Here is an 18122-nt window from a genome sequence, read left to right on the forward strand (position 1 = left end):
CAGTGGCCTTCTGTTTATCTGCTTTAACACTGGTATGATGGGCTTTGATCCAAGTAGACATACACTGCATCATTTGTATTTTTGGCACTAAATGCCAAGAAATAAAGTTTAACTCTGCACCCCAGTTATTGTTCTGGTTGAAACAAAAGATAATGGGAAGATTAACCTCTATAGTAGTGCTGTCACCAAAAGACGTGTGAATCTGCCCTATTGCATTGTTTGAATTTATTTACAGATTTGTACATTTTATATATATTTTGTGTGTCCCTGACATATAGGGTCGCTTGGGAGGAACAAAACTAAAGGAAAGAAGTGAACAAAGGTTAGCCGCTGTGAAGATATTATGGTGTCGATGGTCTCAGTAACATTTGCTGAGAATTCAGGCCAAAATATCCATCAAATCAGTGTGGACGTTCCTGTCCTCAAGAGGATGACTATGACTCTTTTCTGTGGCCTCTCTGACCTTTAGAACTAATCCCATGTCCAAATTCCTTTTTCTGCTAATACTAAGAAAACTGACGGTTGTATTTCTGTAAGAAAAAAATTGTAGTAAATATTTAAAAATTATTTAAACATTGGTTTATCCTTACAATTTAATTGATGTTTTCTTATGCACAACTATCAGGCCAAAGGCTCAAATTATAAACAACAAATATTGAAATCTAATGAACAGACTGCTTTGATAATGACTCACAATGTCACTGTAAGGGTAAAACACACTCCACTTATAATGCTTTTATAATTTAAATGCTTACATATTTTATTTTTTCTTTACAATATCCTATCCCTATCTTATTGTTGTTATGTTACTTGTTATTAACGGGTCTTACCTTCGCTGAAATTTCAACATCATGATGCAGATTAGTAAAAAGTAGAAATGAAGCTTTGTCAGGTCTGTCCTCAAGACGAGAAGAAAACTGCTTTTAAAATGCTCGTTTGTTGAACAGAAGTCAGATCGATTTCATGATGCATTCGGGGAAGTCAGGAAATCTCAGCGCTAAGCGGCTTTCGCGTCACAGCGTCAAGGGAATTTATCACTAGTTGAATTTTTTATCTAGAACGGATTGTTAGCTGAACTTTTTGCAGATGTCTCTTTATGGAGATTAATAAGAAGCTAAATCATTGTGAGATGGGATGTCATTACCTTCTGCCTGCTTTTGCTCTCCACACGGACTGTTTTTCCTGTATACGCCGCAGCCTGCTGATACGTGATTGGTCAATATTACTCGGACTACAAGCGTACTACAAGCGGAAACCAGAACACTTGCCGTCCCTACAATCCACGTCCCTGCGTACAGAGTCTACATTTCTATGTAGAATCTGTAAATAGAGATTATAGGTAATCTAATGGTGAGGATGCTGCAGCTCTGAGCTTTCTAACTGTTAAAGAGCATCAACCCTGTTCCTTAAATCTTAACAAACACAGTCAGTGTTGCCAGGCAACAGACAAATGTATGAATGGATTTAAGCATACCCTGACACACTATTATAAATGCAGGGACTTGTTTGGCATGACATCAGCTCAGTCACGACGGTTCCCAGCGCTATATCCTCGACTTCTTTCCTTAAGCGGAGCAGGCAGAGGAATATGTGTTTCAAACAGGCTGCTGTGTAGTGCGCTCATCTCTCTGTTTACTCCTCAGGCTACACAACATTTGCTTTTAGTGCCCGGCTGCAGTAAACATGTTTTAAAAGCCATAGGACTATAAAGTAACATAAACACAATATGTGTGCTGATATAATTTAAATGTGTCAAGAACACGTCTGGCCAGAGCGCCTTTGTCCTCAGAAGTTATGTGCTATGCTTTTCATTCAGCGCTTCTGTTCCTCCTTCACTTGTCGAAATAAATCTAATGTGAGCGACTGTGATTGTTCCAGAGACTCGTGAAAAAGTCAGACACAGGGTCAGGACCTAATGAAAATGATTTGTGCTGGCATTTCCCTCTTCAGACATAATTTAACATCTAAATAACATCCTGATACACTCTGAGCAGAAAATACAAGTTCAAGTTCAATCAGCTTTTTATGCAGTCCAGCCTCAAGTTACATTTCTTTGATGTCTCCTCCTAAAGTCTGGTCAAGAGGTTTGAAACTTTGTGTTGAGACATTAGGCGCAATATCCAGCTTAACACTGTTGTAGACAGGTAATAATGGAAGAGAGAATGAATGAATGCATAAATTACTATCCAAATGTTCTACAGCAGGCCTACACTTTGGTTTTCTGTCATGTATGATAGAAATATATGATACTCTTAGTTACAGTAACATTTCATCTGGAACTATTGATATATACACATTCAATAAATGACTTGCGTAATAAGAATGCTGTATTTTGGCCCTTAAAGAGGCCACATAATTGCACAGGAAGTGCAGCATAAAATAACCCAGCCCAGGAGAAACTTCCTGTTTCACAGTGTTATTCGTACATGTGCACACTTCCACCTAAACCAACAAATCTGATACCAAATACCAAGAATATGATGCAACATAATAATCATATGGATAAATTCAATGGGATATTATAAACCAACATTATGTATTACCTGCAACGGGTAAACAAAACAATATAGTGTATACTGTCTTGCACTAAGCTGAGTTTTATTTTTCTTATGTATCTCTTTTGATTCACATTCAGATCATGATATTTCTGTACCTTAGTTTCAGATATATATCCTATAACCAGAGTGGATATTTTAGAGTAACAAGAATAGGTCAGAATCTGGTATGTGGCTGACCGCATCAGGTCACTGTGCGCTTTTGTGGGAAATGTGTTACAAGGACTGTCCTTATGAGGCCGATGACAACTTATTTGAAAGCAGGTGCGTGCTGCGGGCGTGGGTGAGGACAGCGGAGGAGCAGCGGAGGAGCAGCCCCGCCTACTCCCCGAACAAAGTATCCAGAGCCGTATAGACAGAGAGTCGCGTCAGTGGAGGTCCAATATGCTCCACCATTGTGATGTCGCAAATGCCTCTCTCTACAGCTCTGAAAGTACCGTCACTCAGTCAATCAGTCATTAAGTCAGTCAGTCACATTCAGACCCGTGTGTGGGGCTGACCCCGGCGGTCAGCCAAAGAAAAAATCCTACTTGTGGTTGTAAGTGATTATTCTGTTACATTACATATGAACATGTTTGCAACTTGGCAGATATGTTAATAATAATAATAATTTAAAACATCCCCTGATTCAAAAATAATCCAGACAATCCTCACATATACAAACCTTACTTTTGGAAGACATGTTGCCCTTTTTAAAGCACTGCAGTCATATGAACTGTACAGTATGTTTTTAACTAACTATTGCCTTGTAATGATCAAAAAAGAGGCTTTTTCATACACAAAAGCATCAATTTATCTGCAATGTGGTCAAAGAGAAAACAGCGGTTGATGAGGCAATGGAAATAAACGTTTCCATGAACATGATTACAGTCAGCTGTGTCAGTGGCTTTGGATGAAGGCCTGGTGTTTAGAGGTGTCCACTGTAACTCAAGGTCCATAACTGCTGTGTCATCTATCCAGAAACGGTTCAGATGTAGTTCACAGCTGGGAGAAAAAACAACTACTGATATAAAGGCATCCTCACAGCCAGAGGGACTATATCAAATATCAGTTTAATGCCTTATTTGGCAGTCTCTACAGTGCTACTTCATTGTAAGAGATTATAAAAACTAAGAAATAATCTGCTTACATACTGAAGTAACCTGTCCTTTCTCCTTATTTCTACCATCTCTCCTCAGCAGATGGACAGCCAGCCCACAGGGAGACAGTGGAGCAGGCAGGAGTCGGCCGTGTGATTCAGCACAGCAGAGAGAAAGAGGAGCAGAGAGCGAGCAGAGAGGGCTCAGGTTCAGCACCTGTTCTGGGTTCTTGTGCTGCAGATGTGTGGTCCTGCTCTCACAGCATTTTAACTACACCCCGTGAGATAGAAAAACACACACAAAAAAACAACTGTTTATCATCAAAGATGGTGAAAGCTTGGCTTCATATTGCAACTGTTTAAGCATTTATTACTCCATTTATGAATGTTTACATTTCTATTTAGTGTTGTGGATGACAGGGAGCTAATAGCCTCAAGTGATGTCACCTGAGTCTGTGCTTGATGGAGGTGAAGACTACAAGTTTCAATATGTAAAAACTGCATCATCCTCATCTCTGTTTGAGGTCTGCTGTCAGGGCTAACCTCAAATTCATTGCTTTTATGTGACTCTTCAAAATAAAAGCCCCTATGGTTCCCAAACGGAATGCTTTTAATGTGAAGTAGCAGCTGGGCTAGCATCAGCAGTAACTTAATACAGCCCTAACATTTAATTTAACACAGTTACATTTATTCGCATTTATTCGCATATCCATGTCAGGATGTGCAGATAATAAAACAGGATGTCTTACGGTATTTGTCTGTAAATTAGCATCATGTTTGTCTTTGTTAATTGAATGCCTCTCTGCAGATCTGAGCTCAGCCCATCAAACTAACCACAGAACAACAGAACATCCCAGCATAGGATCCAATGAGTGATGTTACATGACAATGAAGACATTGCCCGCCCTTTGTTTTTCTTGCTGCCCTACTTTTGTGAAATGGTACCGAGGGAAACTGGAGGTAGTGTTGCAGTAATTCAAGCTCTTATCCACACATAAAGAGGGAGAAAGGAAACACTTTGAACTCAGCAGGAACAGCAAACAGATGCTAATGAACATGATGTTCTAGTACAGGCCTCTGGCAACAGGATTAAAACAATTTAAAGGGAAATAAGGGAGAGAAAATATACACATGAGGGAGGATGAAAATACTGTAGTGGTGATGGTTCAATCTGGGCCTGGTAAGTATAACCAAGAGAATTATTTTCCCTGTTAACTGCTTTCATGAAACACTGAAATACTGTTTATTTACCACCTAGTTTTCCTGTTGTGTTGAGGTGTGTCCTGCATTATAGTGAATTGACCACCCCCGCCTCCCACCCAGTCCCTGTAACAGCAGAGGCAGGGTGTGTAATTGGTTATTTGTCCAGTGTAGTTTATCAGAGATGAACTGTGATGGATGCAACAGTAAAAGATGAGGCATAAAATTGCACATACTGAGCCAACGAGCCAGTGAGTTCTGGTACAAAAGGTTGGAAAATGTCATAAGCTACGTCTGTGTGTAGCAATAACAAGCAGTAGCATAGCATAAACAGTAGCATGAATAATGTATTTACATGTGCGCAAACTCCCCCCCCCACACCCACACACACACATCTTAAAATACACGTGCATGCGCACACACACAAAACAAATCACGTCAAATAAATGCTTGATTATAATGTATGAAATGTTTCTGATCAGTCAGCTGAAAAACTAATTTCATTTTCTCATTAGAAGTCTCTGCCTCGGGCTCATTCTCATGTCACTGTTTATTACTCTGAAAACAGAAAATTAAAATCATCAGCTTGGTCACAATCAGAGCTGTGAATCACCAGTTTACGACTGAGAGAGAAAGAGAGAGAGAGAAATATTAAAGAGTGGACAACAATCGAAGGAAACCAGCTCATTTTACTGAGGCGGAGGATTTATTGCCTGCGTGACCTTTCCTTCTCCAGAGATTTGTTGCTATGCAGTCGTCCATCATGTTTCTAATTTGGCATTGGGTGCAGTAGGTTAGTGAATAGTTTACATTTAGTTAGTGAGTAGATTTTTTAAACTAATAAATTAGTTTTATTAATGATGACAGAATATCACTTTTTTTATGGCCAACTAAAACATTTATATTTGTGTTCCTTAAAGGTTTCAAAAGCACAATAATGCGTGTTATTATATCACCATAGCTCATCATAACACACAGATCATCTTCAGCCATTATCACCTATACCTCTAACATTAGGTGGTCAGACTCAGAGCAATGTTTTTAGTAGCTGTAATAGACACACTGGCAAATCTGTGTAAAACATAGTGGTCAGCTAATGAACATAATTGGCACATTCGCCAAAGAGTCATATAATTGCCTCAGGAGTCGGTGCAGGCCAAACAGAGGCTAAAAAGATAGTGAGTATTGGACTTACTGTCATCAACCTGCCTCTTAGAGCTTCATAATATTTCATTGTTGTGTGCACTGCCTCTATTTGGGGAAAAAAATCTATTAATAAAGGTTTAGTACAGGTAGGAATATGTTTTAATATGCAGTTAACATTTTTAAGGGTTTAACTGACCTTACACACTAGGAAACAAAGTCAGTACATGTATGCTGTCCTGGTTATTTTACATGGTCTGTGTTAAACAATAACAATCCGTCTACATAATAATTATTGGACATTAAAAAGACGAAAATAAAGTAGGTAAGACAGTTTTTCACTGTAATAAAAATATCATGTTCATCTTGTTCTTGACACCGCTCTTGTTCTAGCTGCAGGCTGCAAAATTGACATTTATACAAAGATGAATCAAATGAACCGGTCCTGAATCAATTTAGTTCTGTCTGAGCTACAGTGGTTAAAAGAATCAGGCTTCTCTCCACTGAGGGGTGAATCTGCTCTGTCCTCTCTTGAACAAACTGTGGGCTGATGTACAGTCATCACTGGTAGTTTAGTATCTGTATGCAAACCCACATCAGACACAGTGTTTTCTATTACAGTGCCTCTATAATTAAAGTATGCAAATATTTAACAAATCACATCTTCTGTGAGGTGAAAAGTGTTTGACGCTCCAGTGCTTTTTTGTATATGTGCTGTTGGCATCAGAATGATATCCCTGATTATTGTACCTATGCAAACACCTCAGCAAAAACTAACTGCCCCACCTGTATGTAGGAAGTTTAAATGCCAATACTGTTGAACTGCTATATTCCAGGTTTGCAATCATATTTGGTGAGGAGTCAGACAAAATGTTATTATTCCACAGCTTCTTGATTGGTCTGAAAAGAGAGTAGATGGTAAAAATTGACATTTGAAGCTAAAACAACATATTTGATGACTCATATGTACCAACAGCGACATCACAACAGCTAATGCAAGCATTAAAACCAATTCCTAGCTAACCTAACTGTTAGCAAGCTAGCTAACCTGGCTGCATTATTATACGCTAAGATTTTTTATTCTTATTCTATGGTGTTACACAAATTGTCATTTTAGCTAGGAGGTGATTGAATGCTAACATTAGCGGAAGACTTTTTTTTTTACTAAAGTTAAGATAAGATAAGATAAGATATACTTTTATTGTTCCCTAGTGAAATTTATTCTGGACTCCAACTGCATAACAAACAAGAATTCTACAAAAGTCACAGTTCAAACATACCAAATGCAGTCTGCGCCAGACAACGGAACAATTTCACAGAAATTGATATTCCAGCACATACATCCATCCACAGATGGCACATACATGCACACGCACTATGTCACATATCACACTGTCCTCACATTTTGCACTGTCCTCATGTCACATGTTGCACCCGCCTCATGTCACATGTTGCACTGTCCTAACATATTGCGCTGTCCTCATGTCACATGTTGCACTGTCCTAACATATTGCGCTGTCCTCATGTCACATGTTGCACTGTCCTAACATATTGCGCTGTCCTCATGTCACATGTTGCACTGTCCTAACATATTGCGCTGTCCTCATGTCACATGTTGCACTGTCCTAACATATTGCACTGTCCTCATGTCACATATCGCTCTGTCCTTATGTAACGTATTGCGTCTTCATGATAACCTTGTGTTATCAGTTGTTTGCAACATATTTGATAGAGTTATCAAATTTGCTTACTGGAGGGAAGCAAATTTCTTCTCACATTAGGCTTACATCTGGTCTAAGCTGGTCTGCTCTCATTATTTTCTATAGGGAGACTTTCAAGTTTCTCTTTCTCATCTCATCAATCAAGGAGGAAATGAGAAATTAAATGTTAACGGTGCAGGTATATACAAGTGCAGGATCACAGCCTGTCTGCCAACTTTATAAATCTACTGACGCTGGTCATATCTGATGAAATGTAAAATAAAGTCAAGACTCAACACACATGCATACATAGTGCTTTAGTTTGACTGTTATAGTGTGGTTTTGTGTAGGACTCTTTGTACTGAGGTGCAGTCAGCCAAACCTTTGCTATAAACAGACTTTATTCCACATCACAGAAACATGTGTCCTGACCTTTCCACCAGGACCTTTCATTTATTTTCTAATACAGTTCCCCTTGTGAGTTACTCTGTTCTCATAGTCATAGAAAAGGTCAAAGCAAGCACTCATGTCTGCTGTGTGCCTGCCGAATTAGCTGTGTCACCTTTAATTTCTCCAGAATCAGACCTCAACAGCGTACTTCATATGATTGTAGTGTGTGTTTAATATTCATGTATTAAGCATAGTGATTGTGCTGTATATATGAATATTAAATTATGAGGGCAATAATAAACATCTTAATACAATACTTCCGGAGGATCTCCCCCTGATGAACCAATTAATAGATGTGTATCCTTGCAATGAGTGGGCGCCAAAAATACTAAGTCTGTATCTTTAATGGTAAAATAGACATAAAGGAATTACAGAGTGATGCATCTGTAGTACCAACCCTGTTCATCCAAACCAGAAAACTTCCTTTAATAACCATAAAAGAATGAGTGAATGTGATTTTCCATTAATCAACCATGGCAGAGCAGCTCGTTTGTATTGTTACGGAGTGAAATTTTGAATTTAGGACATCGTGAAAAAATGACCCCTTTATGCATTAGAACAGAGCGGAGGCGGGGGGAGGGGCCTGTCAGAACGATGTTGATCGATGATGCTGCCTCAGATTATGAACACAGAATTAGCACATTAGGACTTGTATGATAAATAGTCACCAACCACCAGCCAGTCCCCAAATCACCTCAGAGAGCAGCTATACAATTTGACTGCACCCCCAATTTAAGACGATTTCTGCTGTGTGTTTACATTGTATCTCTAACTTAGCTTTTCAAGGGTACCCAACTATCCACAACATTTGCAAAACTGCAGCCTAAAGGTGAGGACTGAGGGCAAACAATAATACGGTAAAGAGCTGGTCGCACAAAATAAACTCATGTAAATGGAATTACCACAATTAGTAAAGTTCACAAGAGTAAGAGTTAAGGTCACTTTAGTAGCTTCTTAAATTTTTTGCTGTTGACCAATAGTTGCTTATCTTGACAGAGCTAGGAAACTGAAATCTGGAGGTTTTGAAATGAAGGCTAGCTAGCTAGCATGTTTATTTATTAAACCCTCTTCTGTCAGTGTTAATTTGAACAAAAAAAAGGAACCGTTCATGAACAGATGTGTGACAGAAGTTGATGATATAAACTTGTCTTTTAAAGAATCTTCATGAGTTTATTGTCCTGTTTGCAACTAAGCAAACAAGTTTGCTAACTGACAAGCATTTAGCAATTAGCAGTTTTCCAAGCAGTTACTTAACCCATTAATGTCCACAGTGGAATTTTATGATTTCCAGCACTCAAAGTACCAGCTGAGCTAAGAACAAATCCATTTAAATTTTTCGAATCGGTCAAAATATGAGGCCACAGCACCGGTTTTTCTTAAGCGACTATTTTTAGTTGTTACAAGAGGTAGCAGGTTTTTTGATTTTTCACAAAAAACCCCTCTAAACCAACAGGTTAGGAATATCACCTATGGCAGTGACCAACTGAGCAACAAACAAGATAACTAAAAAAAAAACTCCTGCACCTGCATTTCAAAGAGCAAAGATTTTTGCTAACAAGTGCCTGGTTTTGGCCTTTGTTCTCTCCCCCTGAATGTGTGTGTGTGTATGTGTGTGCATGTGTCTGAGATTTTGCATGTGTATGTGAGCATGTGTTTTTGTATGGCTATGTTTGTGTGTAAATGTGTTTACTAGTGGTTGAGGCACCTCAAAGGGCTTAGGCTTATTAGACTACATTCATTCCTATGGGCCCATTAGCCCTTAGCATGTATCCTTGAAATACATTGAAGTGAATGGAAGCCCTGTTGGAAACGCCTGGTTTTGAAGTTACATTTCTCTTAATTTCTTCCTAAAAGTTGATTGGAGAATACTTTTTAGAATTAATTCTTACTTGAGTCTTTCTGGTCTTTAAATGCATGAGAGCTTTTGAACATGTGATCACAGGAACCTGTATTTCCAGTGTTTTTTTTGGAAAAAAAAACAAAAACGGACTACCCTTGTGTCTATCAACGAAAAATAGTATGTTACAGAAATGGCTGTATCTCAAAAACTACAAGGAGTTAAATTAAATGCTTGGTATGATTGGATTCAGAACAACTTAAATTTCAATAATAAATGCATTGATTCAGTGTAAGTTGGATATTTAGCATGACAAATGAATTTGAACAGAACTTTGACAACCAATTAAGGCATGGTAAATATTCAAAATCAAAAATTTAAATTTTGTTTTGTGTAGCCACATGTATTTATAGTTTCCACAGCATATTTTGTATTTCCACCTCCAACAGAAAAAATTCTGTGGGCCTTTTCCTTAACATACTAAATTTAGTTGATAGTCATTAATGGTTTTAAATTATTTTTTTGAATGAAATTATTGACTATCCGAGAGCACAATGGCAAGTAGAGAGAACAGAGAAAATAGAAAGTGAACAACTATGTGGCTTACCAGCGCTATCATTTCCTAGCTTGGAAGCGCAATAGCTGTTTGCTTTTCAAGCTACATTGTTATTTGTAGGCCTTTAGGACTCTCGCTTAATGTCTTTTCCAAACATCTCTGAACCAATCAGTATTTAGTTCAGTGCAGTTGTAGTGCTACAACGGTGATGTGATTTTATACAGCTGTAGTCACTATTAATGAATAGTGAAGTGAACAGCTGAAGTTTGTGTGACATGATAAGATGACCCTCAGTAAACTCTGTTCGGTTCTTTATGTACAGATTGCTGCCATAAAGTTGCCCAGGACTCACAGTGACTAAAGCAAACACTGAGAAGGTTTTATGAGGTTTGTGAACTGTTTCCTTAATTAATGATTAATCGTACATGTGAATTGGTTAAGGCATTGAAAACTCTTACCACTATCACTAATAACATGTATTTTCATAAATATTGTACTAAGTATCCCTATTAAAAATGTGCCTGTTGCTGGTTTAGAGGGTTACTGAGTGTGCTGGTGGCTCTTGTCTAACTTGGCACTATGTCACCTGTTTATTTGGACAATGAAGATAAAGGGTTTAAATACACAGTTAAGGTCAGTTGAGAAACTGGAAAATCAAACACCTGCTGCTGCTTTCTTTCACCGAGTGCAGGGCACGTGCAGTCTTCAAAGGGGAGCTGTAAGTGGCCGGATGTTTGGCACTATTTGTTTGAAATTATTGAATCACACAATGAAAAGCCAAGTGGCTGCTTAAATTACAATTAATTTGCCGGTTGTTGTTTTTTTGCCTCATTAGCACCAAAAGCATCACCCAAATAAAACCGTTTGCAAAATTGAAACAAAATGAAAAATAAACTGCTGTCAATAATCAAGTTTCTACCGAATTAAGCAAGACTTTTTTTAGCATTTTTAAAAACCTGCAAAATAAAAAGCAAAATGACTGTTCCTGTGTGTACACAACTGCTCTGTGAATACTACAAGTGAAGCACACTGAGATAAATGAGGATGACACCTTATTCTCCAGTTGAGCTCCATTAAAACATTGTAGAGGAACAGGTTGCCTCGACATGACGGGAACACTCAGTCTACATCGTTATATTTTATTTTTCTCAATACACCAACTTTGCTGCACTTTGCTGAGAAGTGTTGCACTATATCAAAGTTTGTACAACATTTTCAGTGCTGCCGCTGTGATGACAATCCAGTAACCTGATGCTGATAGTAATAAAACACTCAGACAAAATATCTTCATACGTCTTAATTGCATAATAGTATGAGTCAGCTCATATGTATACTACAGTTACTTTACATATGCTCACAAACAAGTCATGAGTTTCCCCGCTTCCTCCCATTGCCCTGCGCTTGTCTGATGGAGCAACAATCTCTGCTTTGTATGTTCTACACTTTGTGATACATTAAACGCATAAATCTTTGTGTCGTGCATGTCCATGTAAATCATACTTATGCTCACTCTCCATCGAACCTTTACATCCTGTGTGCTTTTCACACACTGCCACTCAGACGAACAGGAGAGGCCTAATGCTCCTCCGGTCTTTCACCCCGGCAATACTAATGTTTCAATACATTCACCAGTTAAAAGCACATGAGCATTTTAACTACAATTTCAATAACACCATTAAGAGTTCTTTTATGTGCAAAATAAAAATGCAGATAAGACTAGGTGGATTTAAATGCACGTACATGGAGATTTACAGAGAAGCAGAATTGTGTTGTAGCATAGAGGAGTGGACAGACTGGAGAGACACTGCAAAGAAAAGTTAGATACAGTACATATGAACGAGCACAAGTATTTGGAAAGAATACAGGTTTAAGGCACTTCTTAAATGAGCCATTAACCCCTGGAAAAAGTCACTGTCAGTCAAAGCTGGTGTTCTCTGTAATCAATAGAAGCAATAATATTTGAAATTGGCGCCATAGATGTGGAGAAAGTTGTACAAACAGCTCATGGTTTGGCCCATTCTACATTCCTACAACACCCGGCGTGCATTGCGTCCCTCCCTCTGAAAGGAACGGCTCAGCGAGAGACACAGGAGTGAAATACAACCGTTTTCCAGTCAAGGACATTGAATGCTGCAGGCAATGGCTCCGAAAAATATCCGAAATATGACAAGACTATAGCGGTGGATCGTCTAAAAACTCTCGGGGTCTGCAGACTACATTTCAAACCTGATGATTTTGAACGAGACATGACATTGGAGGCGGGCGTCCTCGATTGAGTGTAGTTTAGCAAGCTCTCTGGTCTCCGCCAGATGAGGCGTTTTACGTAGTCTTTCCAGGGCCCATTGTAGAAGCGGATAGCGTTCTCCAAGAGCACAGAATTTTTTTTCCTACCATAATGGCATTAGCTCCCCATAATAGCATGATAGGACTGAGGTTGAAAATTGGTGAGCTGGCCCTTTAAATATAACTTTTTAGATCCCTTTTGATCTGCCTCTTCATTTTACTGCTCTTCCATGTTTTCAACATGCTCACAGATTCTACTCAACCAGCTTTATGTAAAGCTTTGAGTCTGCTTTTCAAAAACATTTTGCCCTTTACATGTACAATCGGCTACAAGAAAAACAACACACAGCTGACCTCCTCTTTTCTATCTTGCTTGTCAGAATTGTAAATACTTCAGCTGCATGTAGAAAACTCTGACCGGCAGTGTGAGTCTGAAGAGCCGTGCTTTAAGTGTGTGTGTGCCAAAACACTGCAGCACATAATAAACATGGGGTTTCATGGCCTTTTGGGACTAAAAGGACAGTAGGTGAGGCTGCGTTGAGGGTAAGTGCAGACCCCTGGCACCCAGCGAGACCCCGGCTCTGCTCCGTCCCTCCCCTTTAGCTGGCCCCTTCTCTCTCTGCAGGCGCTGAACAAAGAGAGGACCCAAACAATGGATCACTCTGAGAGCTGAATGGCTTTGCGGGTCAAGCACTAACCCCCCCCCCCCTCTTTGACAGAAACACAACCCACACTTGTTCTGCTGAAGAGAGGCTGACCCTCCCGGCAAAGAAATAATGAACGCTGCCTGGGCATTAAACTGATAAAACTGCTGGGACTGGGATCAGTTTGGCAGACAAATCACGTCTAATGGCGTGAGGCTGGAGCCTGTCTTCTGTCCTGTCTCTCCCCCTCTTCATTACGGGCCTACTGTACACTGTCCAGGCATCCACGCAGCCATGTTAAGTTCAGAGCTCAGGACGTGACCTTAAAGAGCAGCTGTCCGCTCTTTCTCCAAGTGGTGCTCATTTTTACGTTTATTTTATTTTCCTTTTGATCCGAATGGTGTCGCAAACAAAGAAGTTGTCGTGTGCATCCAACTGAAAATGTGTCGATAGTTATTTGTTAGGCAAATCCACCGATCAACTGCCACAGGAGCTGCTGTTTATAAATAAAAGCTTGCCAATGAAATCTCTCACAGCATCAAGGTCCGACCAAGAGATTTGAATGTTTCATAGTCAAATTGGTTAAAAAAAATACATTTGCAAATCGTCTCAAGCTTTTATGATCCGTCTCCTTCCTGGAGTTTTAATGGCAACTGGAAATTCAGGTAATGTCACTGAGGTTATAAATCACATCAAAGAAACATGAAGATTTGACTTTGTCTGAAGCGTGTCGTACAAACATTTTCTTTATAGATGCACAAAACACCATCTGTGAGGTTAGGGAAATACTTTAATGTTATAAATGATGCCAAAACGTAATTATATCCAGGTCTGTTCATTCAGCATAAGTTATGATAAGATAAAACTTAATTATCCCCATGGGGACAATAGGTAAGATCATCATCATTTACAGATCCCTCCCTCCTCATCCCCTTCCTCCTCTTTGTTCCCTCTCAGGCCGCTCTTTAAACACAGCACTGTATATCAGGTGCATTTGAGTCCCCGTCGGCTTTGTGTACAGCTAGCCGTGACACTTCTATGTGGCTCAAACAGTGGTTTTACTGCTCGCCGTCTGCATGGGCAGCTGAGGTCTGGAGGCATGCAAGCTGTTCGGTCTTTCACCTTCGCTGGCGGCCCCTCCCCCAGGTCAGCGGCCATACATTAGATCAAGCTCGGCCTCGCGGGGTCGAGGAACCGGTGCCAATCACAGCACAATGCAGCGTAAAGCAGAGCTGTAAGCCTTACTGAAGGAATGGCTCGTGTGTTTCTGTCCTTTACTTCAACCCCGGTTTGTTTGTATGAAGGCCTTTTTACTATTAATATTTTTAACCCAATATAGCGTGTGCAATTATTGTCTTTAAAGTTTGTCAGTTGTTATTTCAGACTGTCTGTATAATCTGCTTGAATTGAATTACTTATAACAGGTGAAAATAACACACTGTATTAATACACTGTCTGCTGTCGATAAACTGGAGCATAAAAAACTGAATAGCCCCCAAAATCGTCAATTTAAAGATAGTTTGAGTAATTTTTTAAGCAAAATTGTAACTTTTACAGCTTCTCTAATGACCTATTTTCATGCTTTCTCAGTATTTATCTTTTTGTACATAAATACTTTCGTAGAATTTCGGGTTGGATATTTTTTCACTGCTACTCATGATTTTACAGAAGTGTAGTTTTTTCACACTGTGCCCTACAGTTGCATTTATTATGCACTATTTTAGTTAATTTCTGTTGAAAACTGTTCTTAATTAAATGAATTGTAGAGGGAATATTTTCCTCTTGTGCACTGCCACATGCTTGTCAGTTTGGGTGGCTATTGTACTGTTGTGTTTTGTGATGTTTCGTTCCGTTTCAGGTCCAAACTGCACAATTTTTGTATTAAATAAATATGAGTGGTTGAAAATTTTGAGAAATTTGGGTCTCGATTTGTCATTAAGGCGATAGTGGTGGGCCCTTAGGCTAGACCAATAGAGAACCACTGATCTAATATGCAAATTATATGATCAATTCATAAAATGTGATTCATTTTTACTCTTACAACTGAAACTTAACTTAAAGCATAAATCATAGTCAATTTATATGATGTTATATGATAATCTAAAGAGATTAAAAAGAGTCATACTTTATATCTTTATATTATAGTGACATACAGTGGACGTAAGCGATGGTACTTGACAGAGAACCTTAAAGATGATGTTTGTAGTTGTAGCCCAAATGCCAACAGGTATGTAGAGCGTAAAGACCAGCATGCAGCTGGAACAGCTGTTTGTCCGCGTGGACGTATACCTGCCTCTGCATGCACATCAGTGCAGCCGTACTCTGTGAGCAGACTGGATGGCTCATTTGCCTCTGTCTCTTCACCCTGAGAAGTGACTGTGTAAAAGACTCATCCTCAGCTTGAATCTATTATCACCTGATCCTGTTCTGTTTCAAGTGTGCCAGGCTTCACATTTAACCCTTCCCTATCTCTCTGCTGGACCACTTCCTGTTTCCTGACTATCACCATGAGTAAATGTTTTCTTCGCCCTCTCCAATGAGTACATTTTGGTGTCTAACTTGTCTCTAACCTTTTCCTGCCCCCCTTTTGTTTGGCTTTTGTTTGGCAACAGCTGTTATCATGGATTCTTTTTTTTCCTTTTTTTTTTTTTCTGGTCAGCTGTGATTGCTCCGGGCAAAACAGGAGCAGATGGTGTTTTGCTATGCATGAATGGAGCGTTAGAGGAGTTGGACTGAATAGGCCAAGTTTTGAATGGTGTCTACACAGCACCTGCCTCTTGTAGCAGCAGGGACATCCTCGTGGCATGATCTGTGCTGGCCGGGCTGCCGTCGTGAGGGATGAAAGAAAGAAACAGAGGGGGAACCTCGTTGGGTACCGTCCATATTTATTGATTTTCCTGCGAGTCGTGGCATAATGTGGTGTACAGTCAGTTTGAGTTAATTGGATGTGACACAGCGTGCACGTGTAATCTATCACTCCGGTCTCCTGGTACACTTTATCAGTTTTGTTGCCATAGAAACATGTTGGCTCTGTAATAGCCTATATTAACAGGCTAAGTAAGTTGCAATAAAAGGCAATTTCAGAGTTGGGATCCTCTGCTGAACACAAAGCCTATAAAATACTGATGAAATAAATGGGAGAGTGGCGGCGGGGGGGAGAGCGGGCTGGATTTTTACATTCCTAAACCAAACAAGTCCAAATAAAAAGAGACTGCTATCGTTTCCATGCAAAGCTGGGACATCTGTCAACCTCTGGGGCATGATGCTCTGTCACAATAAAGGAAGCTTCCTCAAATCACTGACAGCATGCTCTGCAGCCCGACTGTATAACTCAACAGAGAATAAGTGCTCCAGATGCATTTGGTCTGCTAAATACTGACGAGGCATAATAACGTACAATAATGCGAAACAAATTGCTTCCAATAAACAGTTCTTCTTTGGGCTTTAGATGTTTATTCGGTGACCTTTATGTCGATGACAGCAGGGTGATGGTGGCCGGATTATCCGCTCTCATTCAAGCTTGTGCCCATATGCACAAAACAGAGTCAAGTTTATAGAAAAGGCGTCGGCATTTGCATGAAAAAAAGCGTATTATTTGAGTGTGTAATGCCTCTTAAAAAATCATACAGCAGATAGTTTCATGCCAAAGTCTTTCTTTTCTAACATCAAATCTGCAGCTGTTATTTCCTTTATTAAGGTGGCAAAATAAAGATGTGTTTAACATTAGGCAACAGTAGACCCATGTCCGTCCTCTGATTATGTTTACACCCTGTTAATTATTTACAGGACAGGATTATTTGTAGTGATTAAAAACATTAGAAAGGTTAAATTTGTCTGGTAGCGGTGCAGAGACTGTCTCAGGTCAAAAGACTGGCAGAGCAGTCTAACCATAACACAACTGAACAAAAGAGGGGGATAAGCCTAATGGCTGAATCACTGCATCACCAAGGCAACATCATTGCTCATAAAACCCAAGCATGGAGTTCAGTGTGCGTGTGTGGGTTTGCATGTTGTGTGTGCGTGCATGTGTCTGCGGAAGACGAAAGGAGAGGGAACAAGAAAGTGCATATGTGATTATTTCTGCTCCGGCTCATATTTTCTGCAGAGTCGAGCATTTGCGTTTATTGTTGGTAGTTTTTCCTGTTAATTCATAAAAATAAGCACTAACTTTTTTTATTTCATCACATTTTATGTGCTAAATTAACTGACTGATTAAATTCGAAGATTTGGAGATGTTTATCAGAAGGGGTCAGCGAGGGTATCATAATGTTTATACTAGCCTCCCTGAATATACCATCAACTTTGCTCTGAGGCATCGTCTGTGGCGCTGCTTAAGTCTGGCAGGTCAAAAGTTCCCTAAACAAACGTTACCATTGGTCAGGGATGTCAACAGTCCAGCCAGCCAACAGAGCAGCCCGCGAGCCCCCCAAACAAAGGTCACCATTCATCTCAGAGGTCAATAGTTCTCTCTGCAAAGCACACCACTGCAAGGTCAAGAATTCCTTTAACGTAGTCAGCCATTTGACTAGAGGCCGAGTTCCTCCCTGTAAGAAAAGGGGCTCGACATTGGACTTGTGGGGTCAGCTGTCTCTGCACTTCCCCGGACCAGATCTTATAGAAAAAAAGAGGCTTGTTTTTTTTTGTTTAGGGAGAAAAAGTCTCGGTGTCAGAGCGGA

Source organism: Semicossyphus pulcher, unplaced genomic scaffold, assembly GCF_022749685.1.
Source record: "Semicossyphus pulcher isolate SPU_LCO1_2020_fin unplaced genomic scaffold, fSemPul1.0.p SCAF_1, whole genome shotgun sequence".
Classification (NCBI taxonomy): domain Eukaryota; kingdom Metazoa; phylum Chordata; class Actinopteri; order Labriformes; family Labridae; genus Semicossyphus; species Semicossyphus pulcher.